Genomic DNA, 8530 nt, shown 5'->3' on the forward strand with positions numbered 1-8530 from the left:
GTTTGGGTAATCTCTAACCTGATGGCATGAATATCAATTTCTCCACCTTGGAAACAGATTTCTCTACCACCCTTCCTCTATTCCCCACTCTGACCATTTTACTACTTCTCACCCGTCTATTACACCTCCTTGTGTCCCCTCCTCTGTTCCTTTCTCTTAAGGTCTACTAGCCTTGCCTATCAGATTCTTTCTTCTCCAGCCCTTGACCTTTCCCAACTACCTGGCTTCACCTATCAGCTATTCTCTTTACCCTCCCCCCACCTTTTTACTCCCCCTTCCTTTTTCAGACCTGAAGAAGAGTCTCAGCTGGAAACGTCAGCTAGTTACTCTTTTCCGCAGATGCTGCCTGCCCTGCGGGGTTCCTCCAGCGTCTTGTGTGTGTTGCTTTGGATTTCTAGCATCTGCAGACTTTCTGGTGCTTGTCCTTAAGTAAAGGCTTTTGAGTGTTTTGCCTAGTAATTATGAAGCAAATCCTACTTAATTTCAAACATTCTTCTTCAAAGCCATCTTTTATTGACATTGACAATTTCTAAGAGGAAAATAAAAGCATTATTTACAGAATACATAACGACTAGTGGAGGAAAGGGCTTACTTCTACCTAAAAAGGCAATGATCACTATTTGCTGGTGGAACACAGCAGGCCAGGCAGCATCTATAGTGAGAAGCGCTGTCGACGTTTTGGGCCGAGACCCTTCGTCAGGACTAACTGAAAGAAGAGATAGTAAGAGATTTGAAAGTGGTAGGGGGAGGGGGAGATCCAAAATGATAGGAGAAGACAGGAGGGGGTGGGGTGAAGCTAAGAGCTGGACTGATGATTGGCAAAAGGGATACAGAGCTGGAGAAGGGAAAGGATCATGGGACGGGAGGCCTCGGGAGAAAGAAAGGGGGAGGGGAGCACCAGAGGGAGATGGAGAGCAGGCAAGGAATGATAGCGAGAGGGGCAGAGAGAGAGAGAGAGAGAGAGAGAAAAAAAAAAGGAAAATAAATAAATAAGAGATGGGGTAAGAAGGGGAGGAGGGGCATTAACGGAAGTTAGAGAAATCAATGTTCATGCCATCGGGTTGGAGGCTACCTAGACAGAATATAAGGTGTCTCCATCTTCCTCTGGTGCTCCCCTCCTCCTTCCTTTCTCCCGAGGCCTCCCGTCCCATGATCCTCTCCCTTCTCCAGCTGTGTATCCCTTTTGCCAATCACCTTTCCAGCTCTTAGCTTCACCCCTCCCCTTCCTGTCTTCTCCTATCATTTCAGATCTCCTCCTCCCCCTTCCACTTTCAAATCTCTTACTATCTCTTCTTTCAGTTTGAGTCCTGACGAAGGGTCTCGGCCCGAAATGTCGACTGTACTTCGTCCAATAGATGCTGCCGGGCCTGCTGCATTCCTCCAGCATTTTGTGTGTGTTGCTTGAATTTCCAGCATCTGCAGATTTCCTCATGTTTGCGAATAATCATTGCTTGATGTTGTAACTTACTGTTCGAATCTCCGTTATAGTGCCATCTAGTGCTTGGCACTGGAGATCAGTGAAGATATTTTAATACTGGAAATTCTTGTCAAGGTTAGACGTTTGATGATGGAAGATAGTTATCTACTAAACATAGGTATAATAAATGAGTTTTCACATTTATATCCGTATGTAGTGATTGTCACATTTATCTTCTGAAACAATTTAGCTTCTAATTTTGTACCTGAGTAATCCAAAGGGACTGTACTCAATATGCAAATTCAGTTTCCTTAGAAATACAGGCCACCTGAGGTGTCGTAAGACCTTTTACATAAGACTTTGACAGCACTGACAAAACTGGCATTTATTGTTCAACACACCCAAAATGCCAGAGGAACTCAGCAGGTCAGGCAGCATCTATGGAGGGAAGTGAACAGTTGATGTTTCAGGCTGAGACTTTTCATCAGGACTGGAATGAAAGAGGGCAGAAGTCAGAAAGAAAGGGTGGGGGGGGGGACGGGAGAGAATCATGAGCTGGTGGGTGATACGTGAATCCAGGTGAGTGGGGAAGGTAGTGTGGCAGAGCAGAGAGAAGTGGGAATGATGTGAAAAGGCAAAGAGCTGAGCAAGATGGAAAGGACAGTAGTCCATGGATTAAAGAGGAAGAAGAGGAGAATAAGAGGGAGGAAGGTGTGAGTGATGAGATTGGGGAAGGGGAAGGTGAAAGAACAAGAGGAATAATGAATAACAAGCAGGTGGTAGTGTGGAGAGGGAAACAGATGGGAATGTTTACTGGAAGTTAGATTGATGTCGATGTCATCAGGTTGGAGATTACCAAGATGGAATATGAGGTGTTTCTCCTCTAATCAATTTGACAGTAGAGGAGGCCATGGACAGACTTGTCAGTGTGGAAATGGGAAGTAGAATTGAAATAGCTGTAGAGGTGAGGAAGTAGTTATGAATCAACACAACTCCAGCTCAAGTGGCTCTGATGTCAGCCTCCAGTCGACACACTTTTCTCTGCACTGAATTAGCTTTCTTTTCTTTGATCAGCCCATTTGAAGTTCTTCCTACCGAGGAAGCTGCCAATTTGTAAGTGTGCACCTTACCACCAAGACAAATGTCAGGTTGTCTTAAAAGAGAATTGGCAAAGGAGGCACCAGAGAGGCACTGATGAATTGATGGTGATAACAGGATGAAATATCCGGGGGAAGGGTGGAGTAATCTCACAGGAGGCATAGAATCAAGAAACAGTTAAAACAAGCAAACGGCTTGACAAAGGTCAACTTAAGGGTGAACAGATAGCTAGTGACCTGGATTAAGGCTACAGATCTGACCAGAGAAGAGTAAATGGTTAAACGTAAGTAAAAAGGTCAGAACATAAAAAGATGGATGAGATCAGGAAGAAGGTTAACTGAAGATCACCTGGAGAGAAAATAATGAAGTAAAAGAAGAGAGAAAATGAGTAGAAAAAATAAGAAAAGTTGATAAACAAGACAGTCAGGAATAAGCAACAATACGGGCCTTTTGGAAAAGCACCTTAAGTTTGCATCTATATGCATCTACCATTATAATGATTGTACATTATTATCTGACCAGAATATGGAGTTCAAAGTTAAAATCTGCATGAAATAATGCTAATATTATTTTTGCTTTGTAGACACGTTAATTGTCTCACTACCTTTCGATATCATTCAAATGCTAATATAACACCTTGCAAGAAAATGTTCATTACTTGGTGCAGTGTTCCTATGGACCAAAAGGATTCAGAGTGTCCTCAGTTTGCTCCCATTGCAATAAAACTGTGGTTTTCTCCATACTCCTGGCACCTTCACAACAGCAGATAGATGCAATTATGAGGAAATTTTTGGCTTAGTTTGACGTTTAAGACCATAACAATTAGAGTGGATTTGATAACTATTTTCTAAACATTTTAGATTCAAAATACAGTAGTTCTTAGTAACAACTTTCTGTAGATAAGTTTTTCTTTTATTGATTCCTATATAAAGTGAGGTTTTCATTTGTCCTAAATTGTTTTGCTTCCTCATTACATCTTTGAGCAATGTTGAAAAGCTATGATTTTTTTCCACATCTTGAACAGTAAGACTGTCTATTCTACAATGTATATATAACTTCCCAGAACTTTGCTGCCATCTACAAAAAGCAAGAGACCTTAGACATGAAAGAGTAGAATTATATAGAGTTCTATAAATCTGGCTTTCATTTGCTTGGGCACAGAAGATTGTGAAGTGATTGAACTGAGTTAGGTAAGATGAGAAAGGAGCTCAAAAAAAAAAGTACAGGCAAGCTATTTGCTCTGGTTAGATCATCCAGAATATGGAGTTCAAAGTTAAGATTAAATCTTGGCCATTTGCAACTGAAGTCAGGAAGCAATTTTTCCATAAAGTGTTGGAAAAATGCATTTCAAATCCTCAAAGCTTTGGGATGCCTGCTTAATTGAAATCTGTAAGCATAAGATTGATAGATTAATGTTACTTAGGGATAAGGAGCAAAGTTAGGTAAATGGAATAGTGATACAGATCAACCGTTATCTGATTGAAAGGCAGAATGGTTCCAGATGTCTATTCCTTCCTATGTTCTTGCAGATGTAATTCTGAGTCAAGAATCTGAGGAAATATTCATTAGCTCAAAGCAGCTGCAACAACATTTGAAAGTCCTGATCTAGGTAGGTCAAAGCTGTTTGATAATCTCTTCAGCCGCCAGTTTAAAAACCTACCCCTTCCACTCCAGCTGTATAAGTAGGTCCAGTGTGTTCCAGCTGCAGGATGCACTACATTAACTCGTCAAAACTTCCCTGTCAGCACCTCCTGATCCTGCAAATTCGTCTCAGATCAAAATCAGCAGGTGCAAGGAAACAGCATGAAATAAGAGAGTTAGGAGAATGGGCAGGGACTCAGATTGGTAAGAGTTGACTCGTTATATTGATGGTATTTGTCAGTAACTTAGATGGCCAAGCAGAAAGCCATGTACTGAAACTTACTGATAGTATAAGCTATATAGATGAAAGCAGTAGGTTACAAGTACAGTGACTAGGGAGGCCACAGACTACTGAATACAAGGAAGTAGGAAGACATACATTTTGGGTTGGGGAAAAAATGGAGCAGAGATCCCAAAGTTCAAAGTAAATTTATTATCAAAATACATATATGCTACCATATTCAGCCCTGAGATTTCTTGCGGGCAGTTGCAGAGATCTTTTTGTAAAGTGAAAAGCAAGACACAATGGATACTCAAAAAGACTGATTAAATGCCGTGACCAGGTGCAAAATTAATCAAAATGCTAATAGAACGTTAGTCTTTATAGGGATGATCGAATTCATGTTACCATTATGCAAAGTACTGAAAGACTTTTGTATTTGTTACTGGCCTCCATTGATAAAATGTATTAAACTATGTTGTTAAGGGAAACTGGAATAAAGTGGAATTAAAGAATAGTTCAAAGAATTGAAATACATTTATAATCAGAGTATGTATGCAGTATACAACCCTGAGGTTTGTCTTCCCCACAGACAGCCATGAAACAAAAAATGTCAAACCCGCTCCCATGAGCAAAAAAGGCAAATCATACAAATGGCAACAAAAAAAGAGCATAAAACACAAAATCAAAAGTGTCCAGACATAATCAGTTCAACTCAGTTCATTATCTGCAGTCCGCCCCGATCAAAATCGCACAAAATAGCAACAAAAAGAGGAGTGAAAAGAAACTAGAAACAAATCATAACCTGAGCTACAGAGACCAGTCCACAAACCGCATCGATTAAACCTTGCCCAAGACCCAGAAATCCGGCACCATCTCCAACCACATCGAGGGAGGGAGAGACCATTCGAATGCAGGGACCTTCCTTCGGGAGCAGTGAGCGAGAGGAAGAGGGGGAGAGGCTGTCACACACAGACACTTTCCTCTGGCAGCAGCTAGCGAGGGGCTGGTAGACGGTGCTGAAAGTCCCATGATTTCAATCTTCCTTGGTGAATCGGAGAGATCAGTGAGAAATGGAGTCAATTATGGGCTTGCACCCCATCTCCAAGCTTCTTGGCCTTGAGTCTGGTCATTTCACTCAAAGCATCATGGATTTGTCTTGGAGACAGCAAAGTTCCAGGTCGCTCAATTGGCCTGAAAACGCACCACCAAAATGCTCAACCACCACACAGGCTCAAACACCACACAGGCTAAACCACCACACAGGCTCAAACATCACACAGGCTCAAACAGTAGCAGAACCACATTTAAAAGAAAAAGAAGATGCAAAAGAAGTGAAAGAAGTGAACCGTCTGGAAGATGTCGCTCTTGGTCGTGTTGTTCGCTGATGCCATATTAAGGCCTTTACAGCAGCTCGTAGAAAATTGAAATAAAATCAGCGAATGCTATATTCAAAAACCAAAAGTAACTGCAGATGCTGGAAAATGGAATTAAAAACAGGAAGTGCTGGAAACACTCAGTAGGTCAGGTAGTAACTTAGGAAAGAGAAACAGAGTTAATGTTTTAGATTGAAAACCTTTCATCAGATCTGGGAAAGAGCAAAGTAAATTAGTTACAGCAAATGACAAGAGATGAATGGGTAGAACAGGAATATCTGATAAGGGGAGGCTGAGGTTGCTATGGATATAAACTATAAATGAAGTCATCTGGTTGTTGGGTTAGCGTAGGGAGACAGGGATGGAAGCCATGAACAAAAGTATGTAGAACCCATGAAACAAGGGCTTTAAAGAGATAGAACGCAAACAAGTAAATGTAACAGCATATATCATTGAACAGGTTGAATCTTGCCAATGGAAAGTGGAAGCAGTGAGCTGATATAGCAGATGAAAGACTATCACAGAACTGGTTCACTCTGATGCAAAGGAAGTGAGTTATTTGAAATAAGTTCTTAAGATATAGGAGCAGAATTAGGCCATTTGGCCCATTGAGTCTGCTCCGCCATTTCATCATGGCTAATCCAATTTTCCTCTCAGCCCCAATACCTGCCTTCTCCCCATATCCGTTGCGGCCCTGACCAATCAAGAATCTATCAACATCTGCCTTAAATATTCATGACGTCTTGGCCTCCACAGCTGCGTGTGGCAAAGAATTCCACAGATTCACTACCCCCTGACTAAAGAAATTCTTCCTCATCTCTGTTCTAAAAGGAAGTCCCTCCATTCTGAGGCTGTGTCCTCTGGTCTTAGACTCTCCCACCACATGAAACAGCCTCTCCACGTCCACTCTATCAAGGCCTTCCACCATTCGATAGGTTTCAATGAGGTCACCCCTCATTCTTCTGAATTCTATTGAATACAGACCCAGAGCCATCAAATGCTCCTCATATGACAAGTCATTCAATCCTGGAATCATTTTTGTCAACCTCCTTTGAATCCTCTCCAGTTTCATTACATCCTTTCTAAGAAATCATTGAATTTTTCAACGTATTATTGTTCCACTGAAATTATTTGTTTCACTTTGATTCTATCCTTTCTCTCCTAGTCCGAAAGGCTGTGATATGGTCAGGTGGAAGATGAGGTGCAGTTCCCCACATTTCCATTTTAACAGTCTCATCATCAGAACTGATACAATAAAAACAGAGAGAGTGGAGAATGGAACAGAGATTACACATGCAGGGAGAGAGGATCCATAGACATCGGAGCTGTGCGCTTATAATGGTTGAGAGTTGTACTTCTTCAAAGTTTGCTTCAATAACTCAGCGCAGTTTGATGTTTTACGTTCTGTGCTTTTTGCTGGATTTTTGCCGTCTGTGTGAATTGTTCTGCTTTTTTGCGTGTTGGGTGTTTGATGTGTTCTTTGAACAGGTCCCATGCTGTTTCCTTCTTTGTTGCTGTCTGTGGAAAGATGAATCTCAGGGTTGTATACTGCATAACATACTTTGAAAATAAATGTACTTTGTACTTTACTCTTCTAGAAATGTAATCTTTACTTACAAAAAAAGGCTTACCTTCACCATCCAGATAAATACCACGAAAGCAGAACAAAGGGTGTATCCTTTATGAGTCACTCACTTCTACCACCCTAAAGACTTTCCATCATTGACAAAGGTCAAGTCAAGTGTAATAGGATACTGTCCCATTGCCTGGATAGATGGAACTAATTGACACTATCCATGACAAAGAATCTCATATGATTTGTCATACATTCACTACCCTAAGCATTCACTCTCTCCACCATGACAACAATGTTGGGCCATCTACAAACTAAACTTCTTTTACTCACCTAGACAACTCAGACAGCAACCTTTCTAAACAGGTCAGCAAGTTGATGGAGATCGCACCACCTGAAGGTTCCCTTCTAAATCACTGGTTTAGAAATGTATGCTGTTCCTTCATAAACTCTGGGGCTTATCCTTGAAATTCTCCCCTCAATAACACTATGGACTCTGGATCAGGGGTTCCCTACCTGAAGTCTACAGACCCCTCAATTGGTGGTAGAAGTCCATGGCATAAAAAAGTTGGGAACCCCTCCACTAGAAGGAAGGGGAATGGAAGTGACAGAGATGGACCATGTGAAGACAAGAGAGCAGGGTAGAAATTGGAAGCAAAGGAGATTAAATATTTGAGTTCTGTATGAGCGCAGGAAGTAGCAGTTCCAATACAAACAATGATATATCAGGAACAGAGCCGAGGGAGTGGACTAGAGTTGAGCTGAAACAAAGGGAGCTTCCTGAATCCTACAAAATGAAACTGCACTTGGGTCCATCTGATACATGCAGCTTTGATTTGGAGGAAGTGAGTAAAGTTGAAGGAGTTTTTCAGTGCGAGGACAAGTTGGCTCAGGTGAGTGAGTGTGTTGTTGGATGGGAACTGGATGACCCTCTCTGTTCAGGGAAGAGATGGATGTCCGTCAGACCAACCTGGCAGGAGATGTAGAGGGATTGTGCATACATGGTAAAGAGGAGCTGGTTGGGGTCAGCAAAATGGAAACTATCCATCACAGATCTGAATGGAAAGAAAGAATGGAATCAAGATTGTAAGAATTAGTTTCAATGGGGCAAGAGCCAGCTGGTCCAAGTCAGTCTTAGGAAGGAGGAGGAAGTGGGTTTTCTGGATTTGAAGACTGAAAGGCTAGAAGGTGTGGTGAGAAGATAT

This window comes from Hemitrygon akajei, chromosome 10 (genome assembly GCF_048418815.1).
Source record: "Hemitrygon akajei chromosome 10, sHemAka1.3, whole genome shotgun sequence".
NCBI lineage: Eukaryota > Metazoa > Chordata > Chondrichthyes > Myliobatiformes > Dasyatidae > Hemitrygon > Hemitrygon akajei.